The following is a 12,279-nucleotide window of genomic DNA, read 5'->3' as shown; positions in this document are numbered from 1 at the left end:
CATTTTTCCTTGCTAAAACACATGTTGCAAAACAACTCTGCTCATATCCTCAAATGAAAGCCCATGTGATGCAAAATGCTTGCCACAGTCACCAATCTTTGAACACAGGGAACACACCTGGCGTCATTCACTACACACAATGACTCAAAATTGAAGACACTTGTTGCTAATGCTGTACCCACATGTAAAAGCAAGTTCAGAGTGCACAGTATGCTGAAGGTTCCAAACAAACACAATGGATGAAGGCAGAGTCAGGGGAAGAGGAATTTGATGCAGAGGAGGGAGAAGAGCTGGCCCTGGAAGAAGAGGAGCAGGCCAATGAGGAAGAGGAGTTCAAATGAGAGGAGGAAGAGGAGCAACCAACGAGGAAGAGGAGAAGGCCAACATGGGAGAGGAGAAGGTCCAGGAGGGAGAGCAAGACAACCTCGCACCATCATTACGGACGAGATGCGAGCAACAGCTCAGCGACATGATGCCGCACAGTGATTGTGGTGTGTGTGTGGTGTGAATAACGTAAATAAAAAAACTTCACACCCTGTTCATGTTTTCAAGATTACTGTTGTGTGCAATAGATTCTGTTTTTGCATTGAGTTGTGTTACAGTAGTGTACGTACATGCAGGATTTTCTATAGATTTATACTACTCATATGAAACTCACAAATCTAAATGCCTAATCCTCTGCAGAGATCTACGACGATCCGTTACTGTATAGTTTCTAAAATATGCATTGGCAGTTATGAAACAAAGAACCTTCTCACAAATTGAGCATTGTGTTTTCAATTGTTTTGCTGTAGTGTGTAATGCTGTGTATAGTGTTTATAGTTTTGACAGCTTCGAGCTGCTCTCTTGGTGTGGGAGTTTGAGTTTTGCAGTGGGAAGGTGTGGTTGTGTTTATGTAGCTTTAGAGAAGGGTGTTGTGTTTGGACATTGGGGGACCTGGTGGTAACGTTTGTGAAATGTGTTTTAGCATTTGAGAAAAACTGTAACAGTTTTGAAAACAGTATGTAAGCACATGCAAAATGTCCTGTCCGTACAAAGATTTTTGGCAGTTGTTGTGTCTGAGTGAGAAGATAATTCATGAAATTTGAGAGATGTAGTCATTGAATGCATTTTGTGCCAAAACAATGATAACTGATCCTCAGTTTAGCCCACATAGACTTCTGTTGTGCTCACTGTGTGAGGAGTTTTGCAAACGTGACCTAAGTATTGAGAAATGTGTCCTAGCGTCTGTAAAAAACTGTAACACCGGTGATCCTGAATGTTCAACCTCTGTTCACGCCCTCTTTGTGAAACAAGTGTCATTACTCGCCCACCAAGCCACCAGCAGCATCCCCAAACCTGCGCTCCTAAAGGCTAAAGTATGTGACTTAATAACAGCTGAAGTGTAGCTGACTGCCTCAGAGCTGCTGGTGGCCCAAGCAAAACCCAGATAGTCCATGCAACCAGCTTGTCTGATCATATTACTCTTCAGACACACTTCTCCTTTGACATCAATATTCATAAAAACAAACTCTTTAAAGGATTAGTCCATACAAATTCTGAAACTAATATGGATTTATTTATAAAAGTGTTTTCTATTTATGTTTGAACCTAAGATTATTCTCAAAAATCTGTTAAATTGTCGAACAGATAGATTGATAGATAAATAGCGATAAAGATGCTTTATTGATCCCACAAGAGAAATTGTGGATAAAAAAGAATAAAGAAAAAAACAGTACAGTCTACAATGAACAATCAATTAACAACCACGTTGAAGTAAACGTGCCACAGGCACCTAGTAAGGGCGTTATACAGTCAGAGAGTACAAAACTGTGTGTTTGTGTGTGTGTGTGTGTGTGTGTGTGTGTGTGTGTGTGTGTGTATAAAACAGCGGGAAAATAAAAATGAAGTTAAAAACAGTAAAAGTAAGACTGATAGTGTCAGTCTTGCAGAGTAATGCAAATCTCATCAATAAATATTACAGTATGTAAACCAAGCAAAGAAAAACAGCTGCATGAAAGTATAAACTATGCACCTGTGATTGATAAATCTCAAATTAATGTAGTATATGGTGATGTAATCCATCACACCACCCAATCCTCAAAATCATCCTCGTATGATAGTTAGGACCTGCCGTCCACATATGTGGACATCACATTTTGGGTTGTCTAGACTAGAGTTGGATGTCTCAAGACCGGTCTTGAGACGTAAAAATGGATTCCATGAAAGAGTTCGGGTCTTTGGAGGTTAATCAGGATATTCAGTTGACAAACAAGGCTTGCATAGATTTTGAGATATTGTTCCTGAAATGTGGGCATTATTTATACATCATTTAATGCAGGAGAACAGTGAACATAACTGAAATATTACATTAATAAATTCATCATCGATAAATCTTTCCACAAACAGTTTCTTAGTTACTCTGAATAATCTACAGACATTGCAAGATTTTTGCCAGTGCTTTGTAAGCCAAACAGCCACCAGACCTAAGTTGACACACTGTTTCTAAGCGTTGGGGAATTTTGAAAATATGTATGTATTAGGATACTTTGCTTTTCGTTTTAGACCAAATAACATCTTAAAATACACCAAAAAAAAGCAGCTTGGAAGAGTTGGTTGAACCATAAGAAGTAATTTTAAAAAACTGTTTAATAAAAATATAATCTTTGCAGGAGCAGAAAAGGCTAATTGTATAATTTTCTCTAGGAAGGATGAATGCTGAGAATCTGAAGGGCATCATATGCAAAGAGATGGGCATAGGCAGCATTGCTATAGGATCACATTTGTGCTGAGTACAATTTCACATGTGTGTGGTTGGGTACCTGATCTCTGCAAAGAAACACTGAACCACCTTTCTATTGTTCTTTACACTTGCATGCGAATGCACGCGCACACACGTGCACCACGACTGCATACATACACACAGGTATCTGTTTGGCTTGCCAGAGCCACTGTTCACATGGAAGGAGTTGTCCTGCTGCTCCAGGACAAAGTATTAGCTTTCCCCTGAGGGAGACTTCTAATTAGGTAATTGACTGATGTATAAAGCAGGTGCATGTATCTGTTACAGCCGGCTCGACCTGTTCATTATTAAACAGTGACCCTCTCCAACACTCGTGCCAAAGGCTTCGGTGCAGTAGAGAAAGTGGCCGAGAAGAGCTTTCACAGGGATCAGCATACTCGTAATTACACTTGGTGGTTACCTGACTCTTACCTTTTTACTGTTGCATGCTGAACAAGAACCTTAGTGCTCCATTTCCCCCCCTAACTGAGTATGTTGCAACAGTGCTGTCATTACAAAAGATGAAAAGACTAGAAAAAAAGTTGAACAAAACTGCTTCAGTTATCCATCTAGGAAATCAATGGAGTTTTGTTTTGTGGAAAATGCATGATCACTAAATTGCTAAAAATAGCACAACGACAGGCCACAAAACACTTCATCCTTCCCACATTTGTACATTGACCAACAAATGAAACTTGAGCTACACTTGGCCAGAAAGGAGAATAGAGTGCCAGGAGGCAGCACTTCATTCTGACACTTTGACATCAGTGAAATATATAAAGTATTGGGTTACTGTTAGGCTTATAGGCAAGTTTATTCACATCATGAGGCCCAACGATCAAGATATGGATTGATAGCGGAGACAGGAATTGATTCACTGTGTGTGTGCGTGTACACTTATGACAGCACTTTCAAAGCGTGAGTTGGCAGATCCATTTCAATTCAGCAAGTTACATATTTTTTTGTTTGCAAGTGAAACCTCAACGATGGGGGTCAAGAGCTTTTGAGTGAACACTTCCTTGATTGGGTATGATCTGGACTTTGGCCAGCTTATAAAGTCGTACCATGAATGATCATAAATGACGTCAGATTTTCCAACCGGCCTGTGCCTTGTTATGGCTCAATCCAACCTTATTTTCTTTGTTTTTTTTATTTGGTTTGGTTTTCTAATGAAGTAAAAACAAGAGTTAAATATTAGTGATTTTTTTTTAAAATTATACAGATATTATGACAGGCCAGCATTTTATCCACTAAACTGGTATATTAGTAATTGTACATCCCAATTTCTAGATTCCAAAGCTTTCATGAGTTTTTAGTTGTGGCATTTTAATTGCCTTTTGCACAGTTTACTGCACATTGTCATAAGATGTCTCTATATTAATATGGTTTTGCTTACAGTAGAAGAGTTGTCGAATCTTGTTGCTAAGGTAATTTTGTGACTGACTACTTCAAATTTTGAAGTAGACAAGCTGGATGACATGTTGGTCTGAAAAGTGTCAAGGTACAGTTCGGTCCATATATATTTGGACACTGATATTGTGCAATCTCTCAGCTTTCATTTGAGGGTATCCACATTCAAATTGGATGAAATGTTCAGGAGTTTCAGTTCCTTAATATGTGCCACTGTATTTTTCAAGGGACGGTGGTACGCGATGCTCACAGAAGAAAACAACGGTGGATGATCGCAGAATAATTTCCATGGTGAAAAGAAACCCCTTCACAACAGCCAACCAGTGAACAAAACTCTCCAGGAGGTAGACGTATCGATATCCAAGTCTACCATAAACAGTATGGAGGGTTCACCGCAAGGTGCAAGCCACTCATAAGCCTCAAGAATAGAAAGGCTAGATTGGACTTTATTAAAAAAGACATCTAAAAAAGGCAGCACACTTCTGGAAAAACATTCTTTGGTCAGATGAAACCAAGATCAACCTGTACCAGAATGATGGCAAGAAAAAAGTATGGAGAAGGCGTGGAACAGCTCATGATCCAAAGCATACTACATTATCTTTAAAACATGGCCGAGGCAGTGTGATGGCTTGGGCATTGAGACACTAATGTTTATCGATGATGTGAAACACGAGACAGAAGCAGCTGAATGAATTGAATTCTGAAAATGAATTCTGAGATGTTCAGAATCATGCTGTCTGCTCAAATCCAGCTAAATGCAGTAAAATTGATTGGGCGACATTTCATAATACAGATGGACAATGACCCAAAACACACAGCCGAATCAACTCAGACAGAAAGGGCCACAAACAAACAGCAACTGAAAGCCGCTTCAGTAAAGGCCTGGCGGAGCATTAAAAGGAGGAAACCCAGCATCTGGTGATTCGAGACTTCAGGCTGTCATTGCCAGCAAAGGGTTTTCAACCAAGTATTAGAAATCTTTTATTTTCAGATATTGAATTTGTCCAATTACCTTTGACCCCCTGAAATGAAGGGATTGTGTTAAAAATACTTTAGCTCCTCACTTATTAATGCAATATTTTTGTTCAGCCCACTGAATTAGAGCCAAATTCTGCACTATAACTACATCTGAGTTGCTTCATTAAAAACTTATTGTGGTAATGTACAGAACCAAAATTAGAAAAAATTTGTCTCTGTCCAAATATTTATGGACCTAACTTTAGTTACTTTCTGCATTTTTTTTATACTCTCTGTGCCTCAATGACAAATAAACCTGAAAACCTGAAAAAAAGATTAGATACTATAAAGTCTTCCAGTAAAAGACCCCACCACAAAATTTATAATCATTCAAGAATTATGAATTTAATTTTCCTTTACCCACCATTAGTCATTTCGTTGGGTTGGGAACCATTGGAACAAGATACTTCACTGCACAAAGTAGATAAAACTAACCAATTTTATCACCATCCCCAAAATGTAACTATTTTATGCCATTCAGGATTTAATGCCATCAAAAGTCTTGTCACTTTTAATGATAAAGATTAATCAAAAATAATCATCTGATTTCAAAAGGCTTTTTTAGTAATGGAAATATAATTTTAAAATAAACTGCTGAGTATAAAGTTTTATATACAAAATTTACAATGTTGACAATTGTCCCCCTCTGTACAGAGGGCATATGTTCATGTGATAGTCAAACAGTGTTATACTTTATAAGCATGTCCAGAGTCGCTGCACCCACTGCTGTTGTTAAGCTACCTACCAGTAACCACATGAAACTCATGAATCCCCTCTGTCTAACCGTACATGTTCATCACCGGTGAATGGCTGTGGAATTAAAGCACTTTGAAATAAGATGATTATTTCTGATGCATGCTGTGCTTACTTAAGTACCACATGCCCATGCTCCTGTAATCGTTGGCCTATTCAAGCTATTGGCCATGAAATTAAATTTATACTGTATTTTCATAGGGTGTTGTAGCTGCATAGATGTTAAAAACAGGGTCATTTTAGGCCATTGCTACACAGCAAATCCAGCATGTCCAAATTAACACTGTCGGATTTGATTTCAACACTATTAAAGTGTCTATATGGGTCCACACCAGAGAGTGTTAATTTAACTCTTTTTGGAGAGTTGGTACGTTAACTCTGATTTAGTGTTAAACACCAAATCTGTCTGGAGTTGATAATTTAACACTTGGTGTTAAGAGTTTATATATTAACTCTCAAAGAGTATTTTAGTTTAACTACGTAAGAGTTATCTTCTAATTCATTCTAAAAAGCGGGAATTTTACTGTTCTGAACTTCTAGAAATTTCTTTTGGAAATAAACATTTACTAAAAAGATGCAATGGTTTTTGAAAAACATTTATTCTGAACTGTGCACCACAATTTCAAAACATTTTCTGAAAGATGTAACAGTGTACATGTTCTCACTTTCATTAGAATTTTGTTTATCAAAAGGTCTGACATGGTAAATGCAAATAACAGCATTCTCAACACTTATTTCTTCAATACAATATGCATGTCCTTCATTCATCACTTTGTGGAACTTCAACGCACTTCTGCTCTCCCCCATATTCCATCTTCACAAGCATATCCTGTGCGGAGATCGAATAAAAATTAGTTGACACTAATTAATGGCACAAATAATCCAGTAAACAATTGCAGCACAGTAAAAAAAAAAAAAGGAATCCTCTTTGAGCCATTACTTGTGTAAAGTATTTTCCCAAAAGACAAGGACACCGGCAACAGGTAATACTGAACTAAATGTAAAACCTCAACCTTTTTCATTTTTACCTAAACCGTGTGCACAAAACTCTGGAGGGATCGATGCTAACTTAGAATCCAGTCAGGACGCCTGCTACTGCTGTTTGCTCGTTTTTTTGTTTTTTTTATGGGCGATCGTTTTCAGGCTTCAAGTAGCACCATTATACCAACATTTACATTCTAGACATTGTTTTAGGTGTATTTGACCAAAAGTTTGACTGAAAATTCACATGCAAGCTTTTTTTCAAGGCTGTGGTATTTGCCCGCAAACAATACCTTTCAGCTAGCTAAAACAGAATATTATGCTATCAGCGAGCAACATGGCTAATGCCTTTCACACAGCTTTGTCTCAACTCCAAAGAGCCACAGAAGTAAAAGCTAATAATAATTGAAACAATCTTTGAAAAAATGACTTACCAAGCATGGCAAACAACTCAAATATGTAGAGCAAAATGTTCTGAAACAGCTTCACTTCAGCTTCGATTGGAGCCGTGCTGGGGGCGGAGTCTGTGAATTTACTCTGTTGGTGTCATAGCCCCTCTAGGAGTTCAGAGTTAAGAGGTCAAGAGTTAATGTTTCCATTGTAACACCTCCAGATTTGACAGAGAAACACTCATTTTTAACACTCGATTTTAACTACTGTCATTTTACACCTCAGAGTTACATTAAAAGAATGTGACTCTACTTAGAGTAAAATTAACTCTACTTTTGCAAGGAGACTATTAACACCAAAACATTTAACACTTTTGAATTTGCTGTGTAGATGGTTACTAAGCAGCATGATGATTATAATATGTCATGTGTAATTCAGCCTTTTTGGATATAAATGAGATGTTACTGTGGTGAAACTAAAATGACATGCAAAAAAGCAAAAAGAGAAAAAAAAGCAATTTGTATCATGCATGCCTGAGGTTTTGTGGATATAAAAGAGATGACTGTGCTCTGAACGAAAACTGTAAAATTACTTACATTTATTTTTTTTACAGGGTTTGCTTTTGCAATAGACTATTTCTGCACCATTGTAGTGGGGTTTTTTTCTTCTTTTTTTTTCGTACGGCAGTTGCCTATGTGGCGATTTTAGCATAGGAAGTCAAACCTCGTTCTAAACCTTATCACACTCATCTATCACATGATAGATGTGAGCCAAAAACCAATGTTCCCAAAGGAGATTATTGGAAAAGGTGCTGGTGTAATGATGATTACATTTTTCTGAGTTTTACAAACCCAGCAAAATTTTTGTTATTGCTATAACAAAAATCAGAGTTAAAAAAATCAGAGTTTGACTCTGTGCTCTGTGGGCCTCAATGTTGCAAATTTCCAGGTACCTCCTAGAAGATTATTGGAAAACGTGCATAAGAATGAGGCAAAAACAGCTACTCATTCAGGGATGCTGACAACATTACTTTGAATAGTAAAATGAAATGAAATAAAACTATCAAAACAACCAGAATGGTCTACTGCAGCTTGAGTCTAGACGTGAAAATTTGCTGAGCATTGTGCTTGTAAGTTTTGTAAGAACGTAGAGAGGGGCCATGTTAGCAATCCATTAAAATTTGGATTATATTTGCCAAGGTCCTCAAGGTCAACTTAACACTTAAAAGCCAACGGGAGTGCCAGGGATCCCATTTGTATATCCATTTTTAAATCCTGGTAGAATTGCAACCAAATCAATTAGCTTAGCAACTTTAAATGCTTAAAAAATGTCACAATGGCATTCTCAAAAAGTCTTATAGCTTATAACTATAATTCTTACAAGCGTGGTGTGTATTGTCAATGTTAATGGGGATTCTAATTGTCATGTTACTTTTGACCTCTGACCTATTCTTCAAGATCAAAAAAGGTCTAACTTTCATAAAACATTTATAAAAAAAAAAAAAGTATTTTATCTTTAAAACTATGCCCACAATTGCCTCATAAGTAAGTTCTGTCCAGAGAGTAAGTTTCCTTCGCAGAGATTTGATTCTTTTTATAATTCTTCGCATTATTTTTCTGATACTTTCATGTAGTCAAAAATGTTTTTGGTGGGCAACAAAAAATCATTTGTGTGGAAAAACCATGTCTCGCTCAAGAATTTCGAAGAGAGATCTTGGTGCTTGGGGGCTTTGTGGTTCATTATCTGTTCACTTAGCAGAGACAAACAGTAGTGTCTGCATTTCTTATCAGCCGACTGATTCCTGATTCCTTCTGCCTGAAGACCTTGAAGTGCTGTTGTACTTTTGTGAAGTTACACAATTATGCCTTTTATTTCTTTTGCATATTGAATGAAACACTTGTCAAAATGTATTTTTTTTTAAAATTTGTTTGTGATTTAATTAATATGTGCACAATACATGTACAGGAGTTTTGTAGTCTTAAAACAATACATAAATAACATCAACACGGTTATCGTAGTTTATAACACTGAGTCTGGACCTATTTTTTAAAACATTTTTTCATTGTGCCTTGAACTCTGTAGCATGAAAGGTACATAGCACCCAGTGGTTGAAAATCTTGACATACCTAAAATACTAAGTACTGAAAAATGTAGTATATACTGAGGGAGAGAACACAATAACCTCTTGGCACTGCTTCTCTCATAATCCCACCTATGGCTGTTGAGCTGGGATTAGTTTTTCAGAGCCACAGGGAATGTTTATTTCCATACAATCCCTAATCTGATCTAGCCTAATCTAACCCCATATATAGTGATTACTGACAGGGATCACCTTCTTACACATCCAGCCATGCTAACGCTTCGACCCCACAACACTGCCTTAGATGGCTGAGGAGGTTCAGTTTTTTAAAAAAAAAATTTGATTCTAGTTCAGTCATAACTTAAAAATGGACATTTTGAATTTTAAGTGCATGGTATAACCTTTTTTAGACCATATCTTAATTTACAGTGAACTTAAATGTTAATTTTAAATTTATCACACCATCTGTGTCATATCACTGCCCGTTGCACTGTTGTCTTGCAAACTTCTTTGGGTCTAAAAATAATAATAATAATAATTTTCAGCCTTCTTTGCACTAATCCACCTTTTTCATTCATTTGGCCACTGGTAAAGTGGACCATAGTTTTTGATTCTCATATCCAATCATAAAGGCTTAACAAACATAATATTCATTAGATAGATGCAGCCACTCTTGACCACAAGTGATCAACATCTGATATAAAACCAGGCTTGTTCTTGATTGCAATTCCCAAAACAGTAAATAAAACCCTTGTTTGTATAGCGCTCTAAGAGGCTTTTACAAGACAGGCAAGGTATACCTACTGTATAATCCATTCAAGTCTGTCTTTGGTTGGCCCAAATTAAAACGGTCAGTGATTTTTGCCTTGCGGATGTTCTATATTTTGGATTTTTATAATTTATCCATATCCAGTGCTAAACCTTTGGTGAATATATTACAGCCTGAGGCTGGTAACGTCTGTCAATTAGATGTGGGCAATCCAAACATCAATAGTGTCGATACCAATGCTGGTATTGGGATCTGATTGATACTTTATTTCTTGCCTCTAAGACAATATGTAGTACACTGAATTGTGTTAAACAAATTATTACTCTTTTAAATATAAAAAAGGTACCTCAAACATACACTCTGAAGAATATTTGAACCATTATGCATTGACTGTCAGATCTATTTTATGTATAGACTGTAGCACATTTAAACAACAGAAGCTGACTCAAAGTGCTTTGGAGACAGGCCCTGTTATACTCCTGCTCTTAAATAAACCTAGTTTCAAAATACATGAAAAGCTGAAAGACATATTTTGTTAACTAATTATTGTGAAATACATTGAAAATGATTTAGTGGTCATTAAATGTGTTCAGAATTTACAAATTGATGATGATTCGTGTCACAAATCATGACACACTGCTCTCTCACATAAGCTGCTTTTGTAAGTTAAAAGTGTTGGTGTCAGCGATACTTTCCCTGTATGTGCTTGGTACTGGATCAATTTAAGAATTTGCAGTGTGGCAGGGCATTACTGTTAATGATCTGGTTAAGTAAATAATTTTTTTCACTAATATAAGGCTCACAATTTTGTGTTTTTGTAAAGAACTAAACAACTTGTAAACAACTATAAGAATATGTGTCTTTTCACTGAGTGAAGTGCAGCAATTTTGGTGATCCTTAGCTTCTTCTTCAGTACCAATTTAGTACCGATTTATGGCTGTAAGTATTATGTCAGATATTTAAGGTTACCCTGACACTGAATACAGACATTCATACAGACATTTCCCTTAGAGTGCATTGTAGTGAACTCTTAACATTTTATCCATCCTCAGGTCAAAATTTTGGTCTATAATCAAACAATTTGTCTATTATCCATATGAGTGGATAGAGTACAGGCTCAACTAAAGTGGCGAACATTGAGTACTTTCTACTGCAATGTTTTTTTTTATTGTTATTTTTATTTAGGTGTTTTTTTGAGATGCAGACATGTATTTTGAGTGTACGGTATACCTTCCATGGATTTGCTGTATCACTTATTTATCTGTAAATTTATATTGCATGTTTCTGCAGCATATAGGTATTTTTATTTCTTTACATTTGAATTATTTTTGCTGTAAAATAAACATTTTCTGGCCTGAAAAACAATAACAGGGTTACAACAGAGTTTATTGGAGTGTGAGGAGGGGTTTTATGACTTAATATATATAAAAATAATAATATAAACACATGATTTCTGCTTTGCAAATTTTCACATTTCGAGGGAATACTGTAAATCACTTTTTCCAACTTTTCCCATGTCCTAATCTAATAGTTTATCAAGTCTAAAAGTTTTTTATGTCATTTGTTGGGCTTCTTTGGCTGCTAAAAAATTATGTGATTAAATAAACAGACAAGTTTTCTTAGCTTATACATTTTTGATAGATGCAAGATTATCAGGTTTATCCCATGTTTTTTATGGAAACGTGTCTATTCAAAGAAGAAAATGACAAGCTCAGATCTCATCAACGTAGTAGAAAGGGGAAGGGTATGTCTAACAGGAGCATTAGGTACTTTCTAACAAAATTTGAAAAACTGGTTTAAATTTTTTTTCATTTATACTAACCACATATACACAAAAAACCTCCTAGTGATTGCTTTGGTTGCTAGCAGATTGCCAAAGTCATCTGTAGTTTGCATGGAGGATTCCAGCTTGTCTGCTAACACAAGCATATTACTAGATGAGCAGCAACCCCGTCTTTAAGTCTGATGTCATTAGTCGTTTCCAGGTCCAACACACAACAGCCTTAATAAACGAAGAGTAGTTTGGACTGAGAATTAGGGTTCATACTCATCACTTAAAGACCGGATAAAACTTGAATAAGTGCAATGCAAACTGGAAATGGAGAACATTGACTTTCA

The 12,279-nt window shown here is 36.5% G+C and overlaps 1 long non-coding RNA gene across 1 annotated transcript; it reads right to left on the bottom strand.

Moving 5' to 3' along the window:
* Nucleotides 1-6,521: 6,521 nt before the first annotated feature.
* Nucleotides 6,522-7,690, bottom strand: LOC146705895 (uncharacterized). Its single transcript, XR_014921728.1, has 2 exons — nucleotides 7,357-7,690; nucleotides 6,522-6,770 (listed from the first exon to the last, which is right to left on the bottom strand). It is a non-coding gene; the product is annotated as an uncharacterized LOC146705895 (long non-coding RNA).
* Between the last annotated feature and the right edge of the window lie 4,589 nt (nucleotides 7,691-12,279).

This window comes from Copadichromis virginalis, linkage group LG7 (genome assembly GCF_057382275.1).
Source record: "Copadichromis virginalis isolate Kocher_CV1m ecotype Utaka linkage group LG7, C_Virginalis_male_GT1.1, whole genome shotgun sequence".
NCBI lineage: Eukaryota > Metazoa > Chordata > Actinopteri > Cichliformes > Cichlidae > Copadichromis > Copadichromis virginalis.
Note: the sequence above shows the minus strand (reverse complement) of the source record. Positions and strands in the feature narration are given on the sequence as shown.